General features: G+C 41.3%; 1 protein-coding gene across 4 annotated transcripts in view; it reads left to right on the forward strand.

The window, feature by feature from the left end:
- Window positions 1-2,320: 2,320 nt before the first annotated feature.
- The window catches only part of LOC126187444 (MKRN2 opposite strand protein), a 115,080-nt gene continuing 104,450 nt past the window's right edge, over window positions 2,321-12,950 (forward strand). For 2 of the 4 annotated variants that reach the window (XM_049928528.1, XM_049928524.1), the window contains exon 1: window positions 2,321-2,438. The gene's annotated coding sequence lies outside the window, so the exon portion shown is untranslated. Of the gene's footprint in view, window positions 2,439-2,537; window positions 2,558-12,950 lie in introns of those variants that run through there. The other 2 variants (XM_049928527.1, XM_049928525.1) reach the window with 2 other exon arrangements.

Below are 12,950 nucleotides of genomic sequence, written 5' to 3' on the forward strand. Positions count from 1 at the left end.
TGCCCTTATTCATAAATTTTCATACAATATTGCATGCTGATGACACAACTTTTCTACATAAAAGCTCTGATCTAGGTACGCTGAAAACACTGACCGAAAATACCCTTGCCCAGTCCTCATTATGGTTCAAAGCTAATGGCTTCCTGCTAAATGAAGACAAAACCCAGACACTTTACTTTAGCCTCAAAGAGATTCCTAACTACCAGGAATTAGAAACTGTTAAATTTTTAGGTGTTACTACTGACAATAAATTGACGTGGGAACCACACATTAAAAATATATTGGCTAGGCTTTCAAGAGTTATTTATCTAATTAGAAATTTAAAAAGACCTGTTCCCAATGACTATGTGAGATCAGCATATTTTGCCTTCTTCCAAAGCATCATCTCTTATGGAATTTTACTGTGGGGTAGTAGCTGTCATGTAAATGACATTTTACTTTTACAGAAGAAAGTAATAAGAATAATAACGGATTCTGATAAAACAGAACATTGTAAACCTCTGTTTATTAAATTGCAGTGTCTTACAGTAGTAAACTTATTCATCTACAATGTTTTAATGTACATTAGAAACAATATGTCTAATTTTGTGTTGAGAAGTGATATTCATAGCCATAATACTAGAAACAGAACATCTGTAGATGTACCATATCATAGATTATCAAAATCGCATAACTCTTACCTAGTTCTTGGACTAAGGATGTTTAATAGACTAAGTGCTGACTTTAAAGAACTGCCTGTAAATATCTTTAAAGCTAAATTATACAAGCTATTAGTGAACAATCCATTTTACACCATTGATGAATTCTTTGAAGATGAAAATACTGTATTCTAACGTGTACCTATTTTATGTAAACCAATTTACATCGATGTAGTAGTTTATGTAGAAATATATGCTCTTGACTTTGACTATTGCTGTAATCAGCTGAACGACAATAAAGTTGTTATTATATTATTATTATTATTATTATTATTATTATTATGTATTCCCATTTCTAGGGCAGTCTGTGACTTGTTTCCTTTAGGGATGTTACTAATATGTTCTCTAATTTGACGACACGTAATCGCTTTCCCTTGTTGTTTAAGTACATGCCATGCCCAGTTTAATGATCCCTTTTATGGGAATGACATTTGAGAGAAGATGCATTAGAAAATGCGTTAGGAATTTTCTGTAGTTTCCTACTGATGCAACACTCGCCGGATCAATTCCGCTCTGGTGGCGAAGTAATTGTATCATAAACTTCCGCGGCGTACTGGCACGGCCGCCTGTATTAATAAAGGCGGCCGTGGTACTGGTGGCCTAACTGAGATACCACCAGCGCAAACTTAACACCGTTCGCCGAAATTCCAGAACGGAAAGAAACTGGCCTCCTCAGCGCAAACCACATAGCTGGATATTGTGTGGTCAGGAAGGTGGTGATGTTACAGGCAATAGTGACACGGCGGGATTCGTGTCAGTCATTTTGTAAATCTCTTCCGTAAGCGTTAGTTAACCAAATGATATTACGCAGGTAAATCACGTCGTGGTCACCATTTTGTCGGTACAAGCTGTGCAGACTATCGTTCGACCATCAGAACCTTCGTGTACTTAGGACGATGAAACCAGTCTACGACATTTGCTTTATTGATCGCAGCCACAGGAGACGGCGATAAATACCCCGTTGCAAATACGGTTTAATGCGTCCCGTGTGTAACGAGCTTGCAATTTAATAATTTAACATGCAGGGAACAAACATAAGAATTATCTTTTAATTATACACGAACACAACTAAATGAATGGAAGTTCCACTGTCCATCCGCAAAAATTTGATGTGCTCATGAGGTTCCCAGTGAAACACTTCCTTTAACAGGTTTAGAAGGTAGAAGTAATCATCGGGCTCTGAGAGCAATAATTCTTTAGTAGATTTTTCATGGATTAATCTAGCGGTGGCCGAGCGGTTCTAGGCGCTTCCGTCCGTAACTACGCGGCTGCTGCGATCGCAGGTTCGAATCCTGTCTCGGGCATGGATGTGTGTAATGTCCGTAGGTTAGTTAGGTTTAAGCAGTTCCAAGTCTAGGGGACTGATGACCTCAGATGTTAAGTCCCATAGTGCTTAGAGCCATTTGAACCATAAATCTCTCCCTCATTTCAAGCCATTCTTCTTAGCCTTTAAACTCAGTACCAAGTCAATGCTTTGTCCGCGTTTTTCTTGTGGCCATTCTCACTACTGTCACGAACACGAACAGCGTCTGCTTGAAAGTGAGGTTAAACTGAAAAATTGTTTCTACGTGTACTGGCTAGTTTGACAAATGTGCAGCTAGACAAGGGCGCATTTAATAGACAAGTTTGCTCTGTAGATGGATTTTCTAGTGGTTATATCGATTAGTCGATTTCCATTGCAGTAATCGATAGACACTTTAGAGGATGACCATTTGACTTGTTGCACGTTTGAAAACAAACGTAAGTGAGGAAATATTATTATTAATATACTTCTGAGTTGGTAGTGTTTAAACATGTTACGTTTCACATTTTGTTGTCTAATTGCAGGAGTCTTTTTCACGAGAATTGTTGATTGATAGGTAATGTCTGTTTCGCCTTTTTTTTTTTTAGTGGCACAAATATGATTAAGTTAATGTCAAATATTAACAATTGGTTTGACGTAGTCGGATAATCATGACAGTTAAAAATTCAGCATGAAGACTGAGATAGGAAGCATATATACTTGGGATTCGTTGAGGAATTGTTTTGTGCAGAAAATGGAGAAAAGAGAAATTGGAAAGAAACTTCATTCAATCGTTTCCATGTTCGTGTTTTGGTATTGATAGAAGTAGATGCATTGTTCGACAGTTTATTTTTTTGTATGTCTTTCATGAGATGCTCCAGAATACTGAGGTACGGTGACTGAAGTAGATGCCGTAACATTATTTTCCCTGGACAATTAGCCAAAAAGTTAAAATCAGAGTTTAGGGCAAAGCTCGATATATTTCTCCAAATCTCTTCTGGAAAGGCCTGTAGCTCACACTGACAGATTTACCTTCATCACGACCGCAATTAAGGGCTAGGGATGCCAGTCATTTCTTTTGTCTTTGCTAAATCATTTGAACTCCGCCTTAATGATTGTTGGTGAGAAACGCAATCAGCCACAAATTTGTGGCTGGTTGTATTAGGTATCAACAATGCCAGTCCTTTCTATACCCATGTAGCACGTTGTAACAAAACATAAATATTCAGTAAAATTGATGGCTTTATGATGTCACTTGTAAATATTTCTTGCTAAAGATGATCATACAGGGTACAATTGTTTTACGAAGTAGGCAACTGTTTGGACCTCATATATGCCCTACCTATATTTAAGCTGTCAGATGCTGCTCATGTCAGTGTGACAATTTAGTACTCTTTGAGTTGTATGAAAATCTGTGGATGTGGTATTTTTTTGAAACATTAATGCAGAACTGGGAATCTGCTGCAGGACAGTGAGGTGTTCATACATGACAGTGAATAGTGCATTGCCCATCACTGTCAGATCATATGGGCATGACCTGTGTCTGAGTGTTGCTGGTAAGTGGTTTCATTCGTTTACTAGTATTCAGTATCACCAATGCAGTGCCTGTCCAATCTGGAAATTTTCAATTTGTTGCTAGGCTTTTTGATGTTCCTCTTTCTCATGTACTAAAGAAAAATTGAGTCTGCTGATCGTTGCAATTCCACTTGTCAGCTTTAGCATGTGTGGTAAGGGTGTTGTGTGATGCCATGGAGTTGTGGCATGTTTGAATACTGGTGCGTAAGCTAAATGCGTTGGGAATAAGAGCAGTGGCTCATGACATACGTAGCAGATGAGGGTACAAAGAGTAGAGATAACACATACCTGAGATAAGTCTAAACCCTTAGTAAAGCACTTAATGGAGGAGTTCCTCAAAGTAGCATATTAGGACCAATACTGTTACTGATGTACATCAGTGACTTTCCCAATAGTGTTTGTCACAGAAAAAAAATTCTCTTTGCTGATGACAGCACTGTCACAGTCACTGAGAAAACAAGAAAACTCCTTGCAGAGAAAGCAAATGAGACCCTCAAGGAACTGTACAATTGGTTAGTGTAAGCAATAAAGTGACATCAGGCATAAAGAAAGCAATGCCCTGTACTTCGATATCAAGCGGGAAAATGTCACTGTTAAATTATATTTATATGTGAAATCTCTATGGATTGTGTAACACACAAAATTCTTAAGAATCAGTACTAATTATCTGTTGAAGCGGTGTAAACACACAAAGATACTTGCAGACAAAAGTGCAACGGTAGGAATGTGGTGGAAATGTATTCAGTGACAGATCTGAAGCGCTTAATTATACAAGTTTATGTGTGCAATAATGGGAAAATGGCAAAAACTACGAACGCCACCTGCTGGATGAAAACATGTACTCCAAACCGGCATTTTACATGAGTCACATCCCAATACAAACATGTAATGTAACCATCTGTGTGACATGCTTATAATTATGTATTATTTATATTTTAGGACAGCTAATCAGTAAAAAATGTACCACATGTTCTAATGAAAGCATGAAAGCCATCTGATGATGAATTGTAAAGATTTGAAACCGGTAGCTGTACCTTTTGAATAAAGGAACTTAAAATACATTTGTGGCTGGTTGCTGTGTCAACACCATCAACAAGACCAAATGTCATCAGCATGTTAGGTCCTTAGTGTCTTCTCATCAGTTTGTAACAGCCAGTGTCTGTTAGTTATATATTGTCACGTAGGTGTAATTAGATGAATGACGAACACTAACTTCACTTAACAAAGGTTCATTCAGGGAACTGCCTCTGACCAGAACACATACGGTGTATGTACAGCTACAGAACATTCCAGTACTACGCTTCTTGACATTTGTGTATACTTCTAGAATGTATACAGAAATTAAAATTGTACAGTCCAGGTAAGGTTTGAACTCACGACCCTCCATGCAACAGTTCAGTATCATAACTGCTACACCACAGTGCTACTCAGCTTCATCTGCGACATTGCTCCCTCCTTAAGAGAACAGCGTCTCGGTATTACATCATCCTAGTCTGGGAACGAGTCATCGGCCCTGCATACTCCGACTCCTGATGACTGATTCTCACCCTGGCGATGATCTCCTTAGAACTTCTTATGCCGCTACGCTCTTTGTCACCTTTCCACTTGTTGCCTGTCACTGGAGCTTCGAATTTACTCTGGGTTGCAGGATCCTTATAGGGCTTCATTTGAAGGACGTGGACTGTTTCTCTGATCTTTCGTCATCTCGTTTGGGGTTCGAAATCTTCAACTTCATAAGTAACATCAGACAACTGTCTTACAACCTTATAAGGTCCAAAGTAGCGCCTGAGGAGCTTCTCAGAGAGACAAACCTTCCAAACAGGAGTGAAGATACAGATGAGGTCACCAGGTTGGTAGACAACAGGGCAGTGTCTCACATCATACCTTCGACAATCGTTTACTTGAGCCTGCAGCATGTGGAGTCTAGCGAACTGCCGAGCTTTCTCAGCTCTGGTTAACACCTGGCCAATGTAGTCGTCCATGTCATCAGGATGTAACGGAAACACAGTGTCCATCGTCGTAGTCGTCTCACGCCCATGCACCAGGAAAAATTGTGTAAATCCTGTGGTGTCTTGTTTGGCGGTGTTGTAGGCAAACTTCACGAAAGGTAGCACCTCATCCCAGTTGCTCTGCTCAACATTGATGAACATGGATACCATGTCGGCCAAGGTCTTATTAAGACATTCAGTAAGCCTGTTAGTTAGCGGATGGTAGGCAGTCGTCATGTGATGAGTAATGTTACACCGACGGTTTATCTATGTCACAAGATTCGATTGATAAACTTGCCTTCGATCCATAATTAACGACCTTGGGGCACCATGTTTTAATACAATGTCTTTCACGATGAATTTGGCTACCTCGGATGCTTTGGCTGTTTCAAGGCTTTTGTAATGGCATAGCTTGTCAGATAATCAGTGCCAACAATAATCCATCTATTGCCACTAGCAGACTTGGAAATCGTCCGAGGAGGTCAATCCCAACACGCTGGAAAGGCGTTTCGGCTGGTGGAATTGGCCTGAGTCGGCCAGATGGTTTCTGAGGAACTGCCTTTCTCCTCTGGCACTCTCGACAGTGCAACACACTCCTAAATAAACCTGACTAGAAAAATCTCTTGCAGATTCTATTTTATGTCTTCATAAATCCTAAATAGCCGGCCTCAGGTGTGTAATGGAATTTCTGTATAACATCTAAGCGCATGTGTTTAGGAATCACTGGTAGCCACCTCTTTCGAAACAGATCAAAGTTTTTCTTGCAGAATAATCTATTAACTACCTTAAATTGTCCTTCACATCCTCTGACCTATTTAAGGCAAGAATAATTTGAGATATCTTGGCATCCTTCTTCTGCTCAGCAGAGAGATCATGGAGTTTAGTGAGACAGTCACTATCTTCATCAAAGTCTTGATGGTCTTGCACAGGGTTTCTTGAGAGACAGTTAGGATCCTGATGTTTTCTTCCACTTTTGCACACTATGGTAATGTCATACTCTTGAAGACATAGTGCCCACCTGGTGAGTCGTCCTGTCAGATCCTTAAGACCTTCTTCCATAGAGATCTGTCGAAATTTGCACATGGCCCAGATCACAGCAAGACATTCTTTTTCTGTAGTTGAGTAGTTTCTCTCGGCCTTTGTAAGTATCTTAGAAGCATAGGCTATAACCTCTTTTCCATCACCGAGCGAGGTGGCGCAGTGGTTAGACACTGGACTCGCATTCGGAAGGACGACGGTTCAATCCCGCGTCCGGCCATCCTGATTTAGGTTTTCCGTGATTTCCCTAAATCACTCCAGGCAAATGCCGGGATGGTTCCTCTGAAAGGGCACGGCCAACTTCCTTCCCCATCCTTCCCTAATCCGATGAGACCGATGACCACGCTGTCTGGTCTCCTTCCCCAAACCAACCAACCAATCTTTTCCATCCGAAATTTGCACCAGAACAGCACCAACCCCATACCCGCTGGCATCTGTGTGTAGTTCTGTAGGTGTTCTCTCATCATACAGACCAAGTACAGGGTTAGTCGTCAGAGCTTTTCGCAGCACATCAAAAGAATCTTGTTGAGCACCACCCCAGATAAATTTAGTATCAGCTTTTAACAACTCTTGGAGTGGCCTGACTTTGATACAAAAGTCTTTGATAAAACAACGGTAATAAGAACATAATCCGAGGAAGCTTCTCACATCTCTAATATGTTAAAGAATAGGAAATTCCATTATAGATCTCACCTTTTCTGGGTCTTGCCGGACACCTTCATTTGACACAAGGTGTCCAAGCATTTTGATTTCTTTTGCCCCAAAGAGACACTTTCTTGGATTAAGTCTCAGACCGCCTTGTTGGAGACACTTAAGCATGGCCCTCAGTCTTTGTATATGTTCATCAAATGTCTCTGAGAACACTATAATGTCATCTAAATAACAAAGACACATCGTCCACTTCATATGTCTTAGAAGATTATCCATCACCCATTTAAAATTTGCTGGTGCCTTACACAAACCAAACGGCATTACCTTAAACTCATACAGGCCCTCAGGGGTGATGAATGCAGTTTTCTCACAGTCAGCCTCATCTACTTCGATTTGCCAGCATCCCCAGTACGTGTCCATGGTTGAGAAAAACTTGGCCCCCTTCAGACAATCTAGTATATCATCAATTCGTGGAAGAGGGTAAACATTCTAGTTACCTTATAAGCTTTTGATTAACACAAAAGCGCCAACAGCCAGCCTTCTTCCTGACGAGGACCACTGGTGATGACCATGGGCTTTGCAAAGGCTGAATGATGTCATTCTTCATCATTTTCTCTATCTCATCGCGAATTATTCGGCATTCTGTTGCTGACACACGTTTGCTCTCCGACTTATTGTTTCGTGGTCTCCAGTGCTAATCTGGTGCTTCACCATCAATTTGCCTAATTTGCTCTTCACCTGTGGATTGAAGCATTTAGAGAACTCCCAAAGAATGGCAAGTAGCTTCTTCTGATGTTCCTTAGTGAGATCTGGTGATAGTCGAGCTAGAAGATCTTGTCTCGTGGTGGTAGCGCAAATCTCGCCCACAGACTCGGCATGGGATGTTTCTATGACGCTCAGCTGTTCAGGTATTAACGGCTCAGCATTTGCTACCCACATGCATCTCAGAAGGATCTGCGGTTCTCGGCTACAGTTAACTATTCACAATTCACCGAATCCGTTCTTAAACGAGATGACAGAGGCTGGGTTGACAAAGTTATTCTTCAGTGGTATGCTTCTCTTACATTCCACTATAAGATCCATGGGTTGATGCATGGCATGGTCCATGACAGTACCCTTCTAGTGCTGACTGCAGGAATGATAACTTCATCCAGCACACAGTCTCCGCACACTCGAATGTGCATCTTCCTGTCCACAGTATCTCATCTCGTCTAGCATAATCTTTGAGTGACCACAATCTGCAATTGCCTGAGAAGCTTTCAAAAAGTCCCATCTGAGAATGACGTCATGACTATACTCTTGTAAGATGATGAATTCTAAGGGCTGTGTATGGCCACTTATACCCACACGAATGGCCCAGCTTCCTGTAGGTTTTACATATTTCTCATTAGCCACCTTCAGCAGAGATGTTTTGTTGTTGACAAATATGGTTTTCTGCAACTGGCGATGGTATTTCTCCAAAATTACTGAATATGATGCGCCAGAGTCCACAAGAGCTTGGGCTGGTCGGCCATCCATGAGGATATCGATGTAGTTTCCTATCATTTGTGTAGTGATTGACGGCGGAGGATTTTTCTCTTCAGCGGACTCACATCCAGGGAAGGTCGCACCCTTTAGTTTTCCAGGTTATGGCGACTAGGTGATTGACTGGAGCTTCTAAACGGCGATGGAGACGTTGTTCGGCGTGTTGTGGAGTGTCCTCTCCAGCGGCTAGCTTGTGGCGATTGTGACCTATGTCATCCTGCACCCACATCGTTTTGTTCATATTAGTCGTCCCGGAGTTGGCATTGGCTAAGATCCATCTGTTGTCTTCTGGCGCGGGCGTCATAAAATATCCACCACCTTTCTCGACAATAGCGCACCATATGTCCCGGTCGTCCATAGTGGAAACATACTGGTTGGTTATCGTGGGTCCTCCAGATGTCAGTCTTCCTTGGTGCCCAAACCGGTTCCTCATGCAGCATTGTAGGAACATAACTCCACCTGAGTCTTGACTTTTTCACCGTTTTAAAGGGAAATGAAGCACGAGAGATTGGGTTCTATGTCTGTTCCACTTCCTACCTTATGACCTCTTGAACCATCTTTTTCTGCTCGCCGTGCAGTCCAAGTTCCTTCTGAAATTCCTCTCTCACTATCTGGCGAAGAACTCTTGTGAAATCAGTTGCTTCCTCCATCACAGACATGATACGTTCGGAAGCCGTTCAAACTTCTTGCGAGTAATTGTTTTTTGATGCACTGTCTCGATATACTGGCACCATTTTATGAAGTCTGCTGTCGAAACCTCCTTCAGGAGTAGGGCTTGATACATGTCCTCAGCAACACTCTTCATGAGATGTGTAACCTTATCTTCCCCCTTTATTCTAGGATCCACTATTTTACACAGCTCCAAGACGTCTTGAATGTATGATGCTGATGTTTCTTCTGAACGCTGTGTCCTGCACTTTAATTTATCTTCAGCCTTGCACTACTGTTCTTGTGTGTCACCGAAATACTTGCGCAGTTCCACCTGGAATACTTCCCAGCTTGTGAACTTCTCCTCGTTCTCGTACCATTGCTTGGCAGTGCCATCCAAGTAGAAAAATACGTTCGCCAAACACACAGTGTCATCCCATTTGTTAAATTTGGCTGTACGCTCCTATACCTTCAGCCACTTGTTTCATCTTGGCCATCATCACCAGAGAATCCGGAATGATGTCTCATGTTACTGCCATCGTAACATCCTCTTCTTCTTCTGTTTTCAATAGATTGCGATCTGTTGAATATGGCTCGAACTCGGGTTTCTCGCCACGTAAATGGCGGCTCTGTCATGGCCTGATGGGAGCCACTGTCGTTGATAATGTGTGCTATCACAGGTTCCAATACCCAGCTCCTCCACCAGAATAATGTCATGTAGAAGAAGGTGTAATTAGATGAATGACAAACACTAACTTCACTTGTTATTGTTGTCGTCTTCAGTCCTGAGACTGGTTTGATTCAGCTCTCCATGCTACTTTATCCTGTGAAAGCTTCTTCATCTCCCATTACTTACTGCAACCTACATCCTTCTGAATCTCCTTAGTGTAGTCATCTCTTGGTCTCCTTCTACAATTTTTACCTTCCACGCTGCCCTCCAATGCTAAATTTTTGATCCCTTGATGCCTCAGAACATGTCCTACCAACCGGTCCCTTCTTCTTGTCAAGTTGTGCCACAAACTCCTCTTCTCCCTAATTCTATTCAATACTTCCTCATTAGTTATGTGATCTACCCATCTAATCTTCAGCATTCTTCTGTAGCACCACATTTTGAAAGCTTCTACTATCTTCTTGTCCAAACTATTTGTCGTCCATGTTTCACTTCCATACATGGCTACACTCCATACGAATACTTTCAGAAACGACTTCCTGACACTTAAATCTATACTCGTTGTTAACAAATTTCTCTTCTTCAGAAATGCTTTCCTTGCCATTGCCAGTCTACATTTTATATCCTCTCTACTTCGACCATCATCAGTTATTTTGCTCCCCAAACAGCAAAACTCCTTCACTACTTTAAGTGTCTCATTTCCTAATCTAATTCCCTCAGCATCACCCGACTTAATTCGACCACATTCCATTATCCTCATTTTGCTTTGTTGATGTTCATCTTATATCCTCCTTTCAAGACACTGTCCACTCCGTTCAACTGCTCTTCCAAGTCCTTTGCTGTCTCTGATAGAATTACAATGTCATCGGCGAACCTCAAAGTTTTTATTTCTTCTCCATGGATTTTAATAGCTACTCCGAATTTTTCTTTTGTTTCCTTTACTGCTTGCTCAATATACAGAATGAATAACATCGGGGATAGCCTACAACCCTGTCTCACTCCCTTCCAAACCACTGCTTCCCTTTCATGTCCCTCAACTCTTATAACTACCATCCGGTTTCTGTAAAAATTGTAAATAGCCTTCCTCTCCCTGTATTTTACCCCTGCCACATTTAGAATTTGAAAGAGAGTATTCCAGTCAACATTGCCAAAAGCTTTCTCTAAGCCTACAAATGCTAGAAATGTAGGTTTGCCTTTCCTTAATCTTTCTTCTAAGATAAGTCGTAAGGTCTGTATTGCATCACGTGTTCCAACATTTCTACGGAATCCAAACTGATCTTCCCCGAGGTCGTCTTCTACCGGTTTTTCCATTCGTCTGTAAAGAATTCGCGCTAGTATTTTGCATCTGTGACTTATTAAACTGATAATTCGGTAATTTTCACATCTGTCAACACCTGCTTTCTTTGGGATTGGAATTATTATATTCTTCTTGACGTCTGAGGGTATTTCGCCTGTCTCATACGGAATGTTGTCTACTCCCAGATAGTAGAGTTTTGTCAGGACTGGCTCTCCCAAGGCCGTCAGTAGTTCTAATGGAATGTTGTCTACTCCCGGGGCCTTGTTTCGACTCAGGTCTTTCAGTGCTCTGTCAAACTATTCACGCAGTATCGAATCTCCCATTTCATCTTCATCTACATCCTCTTCCATTTCCATAGTATTGTCCTGAAGTACATCGCCCTTGTATAGACCTTCTATATACTCCTTCCACCTTTCTGCTTTCCCTTCTTTGCTTAGAACTGGGTTTCCATCTGAGCTCTTGATATTCAAACAAGTGGCTCTCTTTTCTCCAAAGGTCTCTTTAATTTTCCTGTAGGCAGTATCTATCTTAGCCCTAGTGAGATAAGCCTCTACATCTTTACATTTGTCCTCTAGCCATCCCTGCTTAGCCATTTTGCACTTCCTGTCGATCTCATTTTTGAGACGTTTGTATTCCCTGTTGCCTGCTTCATTTACTGCAAATTCATTCTCTTCTGTTACCCAAGGATTTCTAGCAGCCCTCGTCTTTTTACTTACTTTATCCTCTGCTGCCTTCACTACTTCATCCCTCAAAGCTACCCATTCTTCTTGTACTGTATTTCTTTCCCCCATTCCTGTCAATTGTTCCCTTATGCTCTCCTCGAAACTCTGTACAACCTCTGGTTCTTTCAGTTTATCGAGGTCCCATCTCCTTAAATTCCCATCTTTTTGCAGTATCTTCAGTTTTAATGTACAGTTCATAACCAATAGATTGTGGTCAGAGTCCACATCTGCCCCTGGAAATGTCTTACAATTTAAAACCTGGTTCCTAAATCTCTGTCTTACCATTATATAATCTATCTGAAACTTGTCAGTATCTCCAGGCTTCTTCCATGTATACAACCTTCTTTTATGATTCTTGAACCAGGTGTTAGCTATGATTAAGTTGTGCTCGGTGCAAAATTCTACCAGGCGGCTTCCTCTTTCATTTCTTCCCCACAATCCATATTCACCTACTACGTTTCCTTCTCTCCCTTTTCCTGCTACCGAATTCCAGTCACCCATGACTATTGAATTTTCGTCTCCCTTCACTATCTGAATAATTTCTTTTATTTCATCATACATTTCTTCAATTTCTTCGTCATCTGCAGAGCTAGTTGGCATATAGACTTGTACCACTGTGGTAGGCGTGGGCTTCGTGTTCATCTTGGCCACAATAATGCGTTCACTATGCTGTCTGTAGTAGCTTACCTGCACTCCTATTTTTTTATTCATTATTAAACCTACTCCTGCATTACCCCTATTTGATTTTACTTAACTTCACTTAATGAAGGTTTATTTAGCACTTGCACATACAAGAGTGCGGAGCGAACTGCCTCTGGCCAGAACACATTCAGTATGTATACAGCTACAGAACATTC

This window comes from Schistocerca cancellata, chromosome 5 (assembly GCF_023864275.1).
Source record: "Schistocerca cancellata isolate TAMUIC-IGC-003103 chromosome 5, iqSchCanc2.1, whole genome shotgun sequence".
Lineage (NCBI taxonomy): Eukaryota > Metazoa > Arthropoda > Insecta > Orthoptera > Acrididae > Schistocerca > Schistocerca cancellata.